Genomic DNA, 11,970 nt, shown 5'->3' with positions numbered 1-11,970 from the left:
CCTATCCGCCGTCTGCGTGTGACATGATTGGTCTGCATGCGAGTTCGCGTATGGTTTTAGAAAGGAGATCGGACTTTATGCTACACGAGAGTTGAGAAAGAGCAAGTATTATGAGAATATGAGTATATCAATATGCAATAGTAGTTTTTATCCATCCTAATTATCATTGAAATTCTGATCAATATTTAGCCTAATAAATAATTTATCTGTCTTTTATCCATAGCGAAGCACGAGTATTTTTCTAGTCTAAGCTAAATATGCTACGGTTTTTCGTCGGTTGGGAGCATCCATAATGTTCTGCAAATACTATCCGGAGAAGCTTCAGCACCATGGATGCTATGCACATGTGAGGTTCCATCCTCTATGCTGGAGACGGTGAAAGATTTGTCACCCAAGTAGCGAACAGAGTAGACGCAGTTCTTCTGAATCCCGTAATTGCCTTCGGCCAAGCACGACGCGCCAAAATAGAAAGGAGCAACGAAGAATGCGCGGTTACCAAGATCATCAGCTCGGCACCATCTCCGCTCTGAGAAATCCATCTTGTAAACACCGACCTGCAGAGACGACAACGACGACGATGATGATGCAGGCGTCTTCAGGCAGACCATGTAGAGCTGCCCGTCGGATTCCACCAAGAAAACGTGGCAGGCTCCTCTTCCCCAGTCGCCTGGAACGCCGCCGGCCAGTTTGATGGAGCTGAACTGCGGCGGCCCGCCGCTGAACTCGAGTACGCTTGTGGAGATTATGAATATCCCATATCTATACGGCTGTTATATTTAGACTGGATATAGGATGCCGAATATAGATAGAATATTTTTATTTGTATCTCGGGTTTGTTTCTTAACTTATACGTCAAGGAAATACCCTGAGGTTTAGTCGGTTACGATTGTATTTTATCCGTATTTTCGTATTCCGTTAGGGATATGAGTTATACCTTATAATACGGACTCCTTCCCCTATATAAGGAGGGGTCTGAGTCCTTCTTGGGACACACAATTCTCTTGGAGATCATACATCCAATAATACACTCGGCGGATTCATCTCCGGACAGGAGTAGGGTATTACTTCTTAAATAAGAAGGCCTGAACCTGTATAAATCCTTTGTCTCCAAACCCATCCACTTTTCTAGCTTGATAGCCACCCCCTTTTAGTATTGCCGAAATCTTGTTTCGACAGTTGGCGCGCCAGGTAGGGGTTGCGTCAAGCTTTTCGCCGATCAGTGCAATGGGTTCCATCTCCGGCATCGACGACCTCGTCTTCCCTCCCGGGCAAGCGTTTCGGTTCGGCAGCCTCGACTTCATCACCAACGACTTCGGCAAGATCTCTCTCCTCGACTCGGAATCAGACCAGTCGGGAGAGAGCCGGATCTCGGCCCCGTTTGGAATTCCGAACGCGGCTAAGATCTACTCCAAGTCCATCTCGATCGAATCGGCTTCAAACCACTCGGACGAGATCGCATCTTTTTCAACGTCACCAGATCGAGATGATGGGGTCTACCCACCGATCCTAATGAAGCTCCCCAACGATTTGACGGCCGTCTTCACCACCACGACGTCCCCTCCCCGTAGGCCTAGGCGGAGGTCGACTTCGATACCGATCTCGCCTAGCTCCAGGGAAGTTGGCGTCATCCTCCAGCCACTCGGCACAGTTTCGACGGACCAGTTGGAGGGCTACTGGAGCTCTCCCGGCGTCGACTTGCGTCCAACCGAGATCGTGGAGTACGATGAGTTTGGCTTTCACAGCAACGACCCGGATCTCGACGACTTCGACGAAAGCCTAGAAGACAACTACACCCTCTCTATTTCGGCGTCTTCATGGCCGATAACGAGACGGAGGAGCAACGCCAAGCCCGAGAAACCGAAGCGCGACGCGAAGCCGAACGACGCCGACTGAAGGAGGAGCGTCAAGCACAAGAACAAGAACGGCTGCGGCGTGAGCAACAGGAGCGCGAGCGGGCCGCAAAGGAGGCTGAGGACCGGCGGCTACGAGCCTTGGAAGCAGGGCGCCGAGCGCGAGATCTTATCGGCCAGCAAGATGTTGAGGGGACACCGGTTTTCCGCACCCCACAACAGAATGTTGTGGCCGCGATCACCCTCCTCGACACCCTCCTAAGGGAGAACGAGCTCAATCAGTCTAATCATGTTGTCAACATCTTGAACCAGACCAAGACCATGATTGCTGCTTCGGTCCCAGTTAACTCCGGAAGCGTCTGCACGCCGAGTGGCAGCCGAGTCCCCCATATTCGATCTCATGACTACCACCAGCCAAGCCTCAGCATCGCCGGCGCAGGATCTAATCGCAGGAGCAGGGGTCACGACGAGTGATCTGTCCACTCGCCTCCCGAGCATCATAGGGAGCGCCGAGTGGAACGACCTCTCTCGCCGCCTCGTCGCCGCCCCGTCGATCTTCGCGACACGATCATTCAGTGCCGAGCGGCCCGAGGCCACCATCATTCACCGGATCGTTACGACGATGACCTAGATGGAGTTGCCGCTTTCACCAACGACCTGCGTCGAGTGGATTGGCCAGCCGGCTTTAAGCCGACTGGAATAGAGAAGTACGACGGTACCACTAATCCAGAATCATGGCTTACTGTCTACGGTCTCGCAATCCGCGCAGCAGGAGGAGACAGCAAGGCTATGGCAAACTATTTACCTGTGGCTTTAGCGGATTCTGCCCGATCCTGGCTCCACGGATTGCCCCGTGGTACGATTGGATCTTGGGCCGAACTACGCGACCACTTCATTGCCAACTTCCAAGGCACTTTCGAGTGTCCCGGCACACAATTCGACCTTTACAACGTTATTCAGAAGTCCAGAGAATCCCTTGGAGATTACATCCGGCGATTTTCTGAACAACGCAACAAGATCTCCGACATTACCGACGATGTTATCATCGCCGCATTCACCAAAGGAATTCGCCATGAAGAATTGGTCGGCAAGTTTGGGCGTAAACCTCCCAAAACCGTCAAACTTATGTTTGAAAAAGCCAACGAGTACGCCAAGGCTGAAGACGCCGTCATCGCATCAAAGCAGTCGGGCTCCAGTTGGAAGCCAAAAAAGGATACGCCGGCTACGGGAGGGGGTGGAAGTAACAACCATAAGGACCGCAAGCGTAAGCCTGAGGAACTTGTTGCAACCATTACTCACTCTTCTCGACAGCGTTCGCGCGTCAACACGTTCGACAAGATCATGAACTCCCAATGCCCGCATCATCCTAACTCCAACCACGCGGCCAAAGATTGTTTCGTCTACAAACAGTTCGCGGAACAATACACCAAGACTACACGGAAGAACTCCGACGAAGAACAAAGCACGTCGAAGAAGAAGGACGATGGCGACCCCCCGGCAGGTTTTCAAGACCACCGCAAGGAGCTTAACCACATCTTCGGCGGCCCCTTGGCTTATGAATCTAAAAGAAAGCAAAAGTTGACTGAACGGGAGATTAACGCTGTTCAGCCCGACACGCCCCAATATCTTTGATGGTCAGAAACAGCAATCAAGTTTGACCGCTCGGATCATCCCGACCGAGTGGTCCACCCGGGGCGGTACCCCCTGGTACTAGACCCAGTGGTCCGTAACGTCAAGCTTCGCAGAACCCTCATCGACGGTGGCAGCGCACTAAATATCCTCTTCGCCAAGACCCTGGATGATATGCTGATTCCCCGCTCCGAGTTAAAATCGAGCAATGCGCCCTTTCACGGAGTCATCCCAGGGCTATCTGCGACTCCACTCGGCCAGATCACCCTTCCGGTTACCTTCGGCACTCGGGAAAACTTCCGCACAGAGAATATCTGTTTTCAAATCGCCGATTTCGAGACAGCGTATCATGCTATACTCGGACGCCCGGCGTTAGCCAAGTTCATGGCCGTCCCATACTACACCTACATGATGATGAAGATGCCCGGTCCCCAAGGAGTCCTATCCCTATGGAGCGACATCAAGCAAGCCGTCACATGCGACAAGGAAAGTTGCGAGATGGCCCAAACTCGCGAGATGGCGTCCGCCCGGGAAGATGTCCGACTGGCTGCGTCCACAGCAAGCGAAGGAGAGGTGCCCGCAACCAAGGTCTCGAAGAGCGGAGAAAGCGAAGCCAAGACTAAGAAGATTCCCCTAGATCCTTCTGATCCCAACAAAACTGCTGTAATAGGCGCCGAGTTAGATTGTAAATAGGAAAGCGCGCTCATCACCTTTCTTCAAAATAATAAAGATATCTTTGCATGGAAACCATCTGATATGCCTGGTATTCCTAGAGAGGTGATTGAGCACTCTTTAAATGTCAAAGAAGACGCTAAACCTATTAAACAACGACTCCGCCGCTTCGCACAAGACAGGAAGGATGCGATCAAGGAGGAATTAACCAAGCTGTTAGCAGCAGGCTTCATTAAAGAAGTCCTTCATCCCGACTGGCTGGCTAACCCGGTCCTAGTTCGGAAGAAAACTGGGCAATGGCGTATGTGCGTCGATTATACCGACCTCAACAAATCTTGCCCTAAAGATCCTTTTGGGTTGTCTCGCATTGACCAGGTAGTCGATTCGACCGCCGGCTGCGAGCTACTCAGTTTCCTAGATTGCTACTCGGGGTATCATCAGATCCGACTGAAGGAATCCGACTGCTTGAAGACTTCATTCATCACGCCCTTTGGGGCCTACTGCTACATAACTATGCCATTCGGGTTGAAAAACGCAGGAGCAACTTATCAGCGCATGATTCAGAGATGCTTCTCGACTCAAATTGGCCGCAATGTTGAAGCCTACATAGATGATGTAGTCGTCAAGACCAAGCAGAAGGACGATTTAATTTCGGACCTAGAAGAAACCTTCGCAAGCATCCGTGCTTTCAGGATGAAACTAAACCCTGAAAAATGCACCTTCAGAGTACCGTCAGGGAAGCTGCTTGGTTTTATGGTGTCTCATAGAGGCATACAAGCCAACCCGGAGAAAGTCACTGCCATCCTCAACATGAAACCGCCGAGCTCCCAGTAGGACGTTCAAAAGCTGACTGGGTGCATGGCGGCGCTCAGCCGATTCGTTTCACGACTTGGCGAGCGGGGGATGCCCATCTTCAAGCTACTAAAGAAAACAGATAATTTCCAGTGGGGACCCAAAGCACAGAAGGCCTTCGAAGACTTCAAGAAACTCCTCACCGAGCCATCAGTCTTAGCCTCACCACACCCACATGAACCGCTGCTATTATATGTATCAGCCACCTCCCAGGTTGTGAGCACAGTCTTGGTCGTCGAGCATGAGGAAGAAGGCCACGTCTAGAAAGTCCAGCGACCGATCTACTTCGTCAGCGAGGTCCTAGCCGAATCCAAAACGAGATATCCTCAGGTTCAGAAGCTGTTATACGGTATTCTGATCACTGCCAGGAAATTATCCCACTACTTCCAAGGTCACTCGGTTACGGTGGTTACATCGTTCCCGCTCGGCGATATATTGCACAATCGTGAAGCAAATGGACGGATTGCTAAATGGGCTTTAGAATTGATGTCTTTGGACATATCCTTCAAGCCCCGAACCTCAATCAAGTCCCAAGCATTAGCAGACTTCGTCGCCGAGTGGACCGAGTGCCAGGAGGATATTCCCGGAGAAAAGATGGAGCACTGGACCATGCACCTTGACGGATCAAAAAGGCTTTCGGGCACTGGAGCGGGAGTGGTTCTAATTTCCCCAACTGGAGAAAGATTAAGTTATGTGCTTTGGATACATTTTTCTGCATCTCACAATGTCGCAGAATATGAGGCGCTCCTCCATGGACTACGGATCGCGATTTCCCTAGGGATCAAGCGTCTAATAGTTCGAAGGGATTCACAGCTAGTTGTCAACCAAGTTATGAAAGAGTGGTCCTGCCTCGACGACAACATGACAGCATATCGACAAGAGGTACGCAAACTGGAAAGCAAGTTCGCTGGACTCGAGCTTAGTCATGTTCTCCGACACAACAATGAAGCCGCCGACAGACTAGCCAACTTTGGATCCAAGCGCGAGGCGGCCCCCTCCGATATATTCGTCGAACACCTTTGTGAGCCGACCGTACCTCAGAAAGAAACGACTCAAGTTGTGGACACTCGAGACATAGCCATGATTGAAGCCGACTGGAGAGAGCCCCTCATACGATTTTTAACCTCCCAAGAGCTCCCTCAAGACAAAGATGAAGCTGAGCGGATTTCAAGGCGTAGCAGGCTTTATATTATTCATGAAGCCGAGTTATACAAGAAAAGCCCTTCAGGAATTCTGCAACGCTGCATATCTCTAGAGGAAGGGAGACAACTGCTGAAAGACATATATTCTGGCATATGCGGAAACCATGCCGCCGCATGCACCATTGTCGGCAAAGCTTACCGACAGGGTTTTTTCTGGCCCACTGCTGTGTCCGATGCCGACAAAATTGTGCGCACGTGCGAAGGTTGCCAATTTTTTGCCAGACAAATTCATCTACCAGCTCAAGAGTTGCAAACAATCCCACTGTGCTGGCCGTTTGCGGTTTGGGGGCTCGACATGGTTGGCCCGTTTAAAAAGGCAGTCGGCGGTTATACGCATCTCTTTGTCGCTATTGACAAATTCTCCAAGTGGATTGAAGCTAAACCCGTTGTCACAATCACGGCCGATAAAGTTAGAGATTTTTTCATCAACATTGTGCATAGGTTTGGAGTGCCTAATAGGATTATCACCGATAACGGCACACAATTCACTGGCGGAGTTTTTAAGGATTTTTGCGAAGACTTCGGAATTAAAATTTGCTATGCCTCTGTAGCGCACCCCATGAGCAATGGACAGGTCGAACGAGCCAACGGCATGATACTTCAAGGGATAAAAGCACGAGTTTTTGACCGACTAAAACCCTACGCTAGAAAATGGGTAGAACAGCTGCCATCAGTACTTTGGTCTTTGCGTACTACCCCCAGTCGGGCCACAGGCCAGTCACCTTTTTTCCTAGTCTACGGGGCAGAAGCAATGTTACCTAGTGAAGTGGAATTCGAATCTTTGCGCTTTCGCAACTTTCGCGAAGAACGTTATGAAGAGGACCGAGTGGATGATCTGTACCGATTGGAAGAAGCCCGCGAAGCAGCTTTGATTCAGTCGGCCCGATATTTACAAGGGTTGCGACGCTATCATAATCGTAACGTCCGATCACGAGCTTTTCTAGTCGGCGACCTGGTTCTGAGGAAAATTCAAACTACATGAGATCGGCACAAGTTATCTCCTTTATGGGAAGGGCCATTCATAATCTCTGAAGTCACCCGGCCAGGTTCCTACCGACTCAAGCGCGAAGATGGTACACTTGTCGACAACTCTTGGAATATCGAACATCTTCGTCGTTTCTACGCTTAAGTTTATCTATGTATTTCCCTGTCTTGACTGTCAACATCAAGCTTTTTCTTGAGGTTGTCAGTCGGGGGCTACCATAATAATAATGGAGTGTGATTTTTATCAATTCCATTTGCTTACTCGGTCTATCATTGCCTTGCTTGATTTTTCTGCTTAGTTTACGAGGACTGAAAGTTTTTAATAGCTTTTGCGGGTTTTAGGCTCAACAAAGCTTGACAAAGGCTTTTAAGAAATCAACAGCTAAGCAAGAAACACCAAGCACAGCATATATACACCGGCATTGTACAAATTGTGCCTCCATCATTCGTCATCAAATATATTTACATTCAATCAGTATCAGTTTTCTCATCATCAGAGTTGCCGCTGCCTGTCGGCCGAAGGTCGGTATCTTGAAACCGATCTACTACATCACCCGCAATTTTGTCGGCTGCTTTTTGTGCGTCGTTGATGAGATCAAGGGCAGCCTCTTCGCTCGTCCCGTCCGCAAAACCGTCGATGGCATCAATGTCGATTTTAGGGTACAAGGATTTGGTCATCGCCAGGGCTAAACTTGCTCCCATGCTTCCGGCTTCTTTAATGTTCTTGAAATAGGTGTCCGGAGCGACTCTTAGCTTGTCAAATACTTCGGAAGCATCGAATCTACTCGGACCATTGTTATTATATAACATTGCCTGGACAAGCGGGGTAGCGGCATTGGCGACCTTATCCATGGCTCCTTCAAGTCTTTTGATCTTGCCAACCAGGACGTCGAACTGGGCTTGCGACTTGATCTTGCGGTCTACAATAACAAATCCATGTCAATGATCTGCTGCATCAAAGAGAGAAACTCAGGTTGTTGGCTGACAATACCTTCAACCTCCTTCAAAGACGAGTCCCTTTGTGCAGCCAATTCTGTCTTGTCACTTTCTATGGTCTTGATTCGCTTCTCCAGTTGAGCTATCTTGGCAGCTTGCACTGTTTTGATTCCAGATAGTTGAGGATACAATTATAACAGCGCGAATTAATGGGGCAAATCTTGAGGTTACCTTTTGAAGAGCCACTCAGTTTAAAGTTTGAATCCTGGAGTTGAGCAATCCGGTCCCTTAGATCGTGCTCTGTCTTTTTAGCGAGCTCTTTAGCTTCGTGTAGCTGATCTCTAACCGCTTCAAGGGTCCCTAAATGAGGGACCAGCTTCTCTAGAGTTGTGGTTTTGGCCTCATTTCGGAGATGGATTCTCTGCGTAATAATTCACAGTTAAGTCTTGCCGAGAAGGAAACAAGGTAGCCAAAGGCAGCCACCCGGAAAACTTACATTCACAATGCGGGTAGCTTCTCCGAGTGCTTTCTTCAGCTGGCGCACCTCTTCGTCTTCTTTCTGTCGGTTTATGACAATGCCTGCAGGCTGCAAGTTGTCGTCCCACCATTTGATTAGAATAGGGGGACGAGAGTCAGCAGCTGCCTTTATCCGAGGAATTTCTTCTTCGTCGCCGGCTAGTGGTCCTGATGTATTCCCAGACATTAGACAGGCAAATCGGAGTTACTCAGATTGGCATTGCCTGAGAAGATGGGTTACCTGAAGAAGTTTCTAGATGAGCGCGAGGTGATCCTTGCCCTTTATCTGATGACCCAGGTGTTGGGTCGTTATCAGCGTTCGGTTCTTGGGAAGCATTAGCCTGAGTTTCAACCTTAGGGATTTCCTGGTCTGGCCCTGCTTCCGACTGGTTTCCAGTCGGGGGCTCCTGGCTGGTTGCGGTTTCCGCTTCCACCGACTGGTTTCCAGTTGGGGGTTGGTCGCTTGGGTTTATGTTGTCAGTTGATGCTTGAGCGCCAGTCGGGTGGTCTTCAGGAATCGACCCAGCGTCTTTGGATGAACTTGTTTTTGTGTTAGCCGGATCGGAGTCCTTTCCGGATGGATCTATATCAGACGGTTTCCTGCAAATGTTTTTTCAGTCTTCAATGATGTTTTCATGTGAGAAGCATGTCAAAAAGTGAGATGGCACCGAATGGTTTATACCTGGAGGATTGTCTGAACTTTGGCATGGGACAGCTAGACGTTTTCTTCTTCGGAGCAGTGTGTTTCGGCAATTTTTTGGGTGATCCCTTATCCCCAAGTTTAGTGTTGTCATCGCCTTCGTCGTCGCTCAGCACAAGCTTTCTTTTGCGAGAATCTGCTTGCCCAGTCGGATTGGGAGCTTTGGATTGGGAGTCTGACCTGATTTTTGGTCCCCCACTCCCCTGGACGGTCTGACAACGGGGAGATCGGCGTTGAGCAATTGGGGGGTCAGACTTCATCAAAGCAAATTCCTAAATAAGATGCTTTCCACGGTCAGTTCATTCAATAAGAAGACACAATCATATTATGAGGAAAGTTGAAGAACTTTAACACATACCGGTGGAGGGGGGTTGAATGCGTTATATGGCACAACTAGCAGCAGATGTGAATAGCTGACGACGATAGCGTTTGAGAAGATCTTGTACATCCTCTCCTTCATGATCTTAAAGTCCAATGAATCTGGATCTTCGCGATTTGGATCATGTTTGCCATCACACTCAAAAGCCGTGCGGGATCTTTCTTTGATTGGAGCTAACCGACTTTTGATGAAGTGCCGAGTGATCTGTTCTCCCTGCAAACCTTGCTCCTTGAGCTTCAGCATACGTTCCATTAGTTCCACGGCCTGAGCAGCTTCATCTACTATAGGCAATGAATTCCATATACCTTGGTAGACAGGAGGAAGACAGGAGTACTCGGGGAGTGCAGGCTTAGGGCTTTGAACATAGAACCAATTGGCATGCCAACCTTTGTTAGAAGTTTTGAAGGGCATGGAGAAGTATTTTTGGCTCAAGGTTCCCCTGAGTTGGAAACCAGCCCCTCCCACGACACATGGTTTACTCTTGTTTGGTTGGGGCTTGAGGAAGAAGATGCGGCGGAACAAGGCGAAATGTGGCCTAATGCCCAAAAAAGCTTCACAAGCTTGAATAAAGTTGGCAATGTGGACTATGGAGTTTGGGTTCAAGTGATGCAGGTTAATCCCGTAGAAGTTCAAGATCCCACGGAAAAACTTCGAAGTTGGAAGAGCAAAACCGCCATAGAAGAAGTGAGAAAAAACCATGACCTCATGTGTATCGGGGGTTGGGAAAGCTTCACCAAATGCTGGCCGCCATCCGATGATCTCCTTTGCTGGGAGAACGCCGTGCACCACCATCTCCTTCAAGTTCTCCTCCGTCACGTCGGACGGCGCCCATTGGCTTTTAAAGCTTTCCTTTTCTTCCGTCATCGATTTGATCCGAATGAGTTGATTTGATTCGAGAGATGGCTGGGGAGAGATGTGGAATCGAAGCGGTGAGTTGCGTGGAGGATTTTTGTGAACTTTTGGAGGTGGATTGGGGTGGAATGGTGAACCCTAGTTTCGCCGGCGCAGCTCTGTACTGTAGCAAGGAATGGGGGAAATGGCGAGAGTTCCGGCGGGGAAGACGAAGCGCCGCTTAGACTTCGGGATTTTTGTTAAGGATTTCGGGGGTGCTAATGGGCCTAGGCCTGAACAGTACTTCAGCCCAATATTATTAACAGCGTGGCCCGTTGTGCTCCTTAGGGACTCAGGCATTTTTGCTTTGGCAATTTATGCTCGCAATGGTGTGGCCCAATGCTGATAAAATCCTTTTTAATGCGGTTATATAATTCTTCGGAATTATTGCAATGCAAATTAAATGGTACCCGACAGAAAAGTGTTATACTATTTTTGTAAGTTTTTTTTTAGGCTGCAAAAGCTGTCTGGGTTGATTTGGGATGACTTGCTTTTACAATGGTCATTCTCTTGGCGTGTTATATGCCTATTTTAATTATGGTGAGAGTCATAGCCTAAGCTATTAGACTTATTAATTACCATAATTTTTATAACATTTGATGGATCATCTTGAGAGTTTTTACTCGGATGCCTGTCGAATATGTTCATTTGTGAACCTTTTAGAGTGTTATTCACTCGGATTCTTTTTACTATGGCTAGAAAGCAGTCGGCTGAATGTCTTGTTGGACGCCGCATGTGCTTTTGCCATATGATGCTTGATTGTGCAATTATTTTGTTATTGACTACATGTTTAGTTTGTTTTAACTAATCATATAGTCGGGGGCTACACCTAATTAGGTGCATCTATTCGATGCACCATGTTTTTTATTTTTCGCCCTTTACAGTCTTCGTTTTGCTACTCGGCAGCCCTTAGCAAGAAAAATTAAAGCACTCGGATTATTATTTTTGAGAGAGCTATGTTGTCGACTGCAAAGGTCTCGGGGGCTACTGTGGAGATTATGGATACCCCATATCTACACGGCGGTTATATTTAGACTGGATATAGGATGCCGAATATAGATAGAATATCTTTATTTGTATCTCGGGTTTGTTTCTTAACTTGTACGTCAAGGAAATACCCTGAGGTTTAGTCGGTTACGATTGTATTTTATCTGTATTTTCGTATTCCGTTAGGGATATGAGTTATACCTTGTAATACGGACTCCTTCCCCTATATAAGGAGGGGTCCGAGTCCTTCTTGGGACACACAATTCTCTTGGAGATCATACATCCAATAATACACTCGGCGGATTCATCCCCGGACAGGAGTAGGGTATTACTTCTTGAATAAGAAGGCCTGAACCTGTATAAATCCTTTGT

The sequence above is a fragment of the Oryza sativa genome, chromosome 11 (assembly GCF_034140825.1).
Source record: "Oryza sativa Japonica Group chromosome 11, ASM3414082v1".
Classification (NCBI taxonomy): Eukaryota; Viridiplantae; Streptophyta; class Magnoliopsida; order Poales; family Poaceae; genus Oryza; species Oryza sativa.
This window is presented reverse-complemented; position numbering follows the sequence as displayed.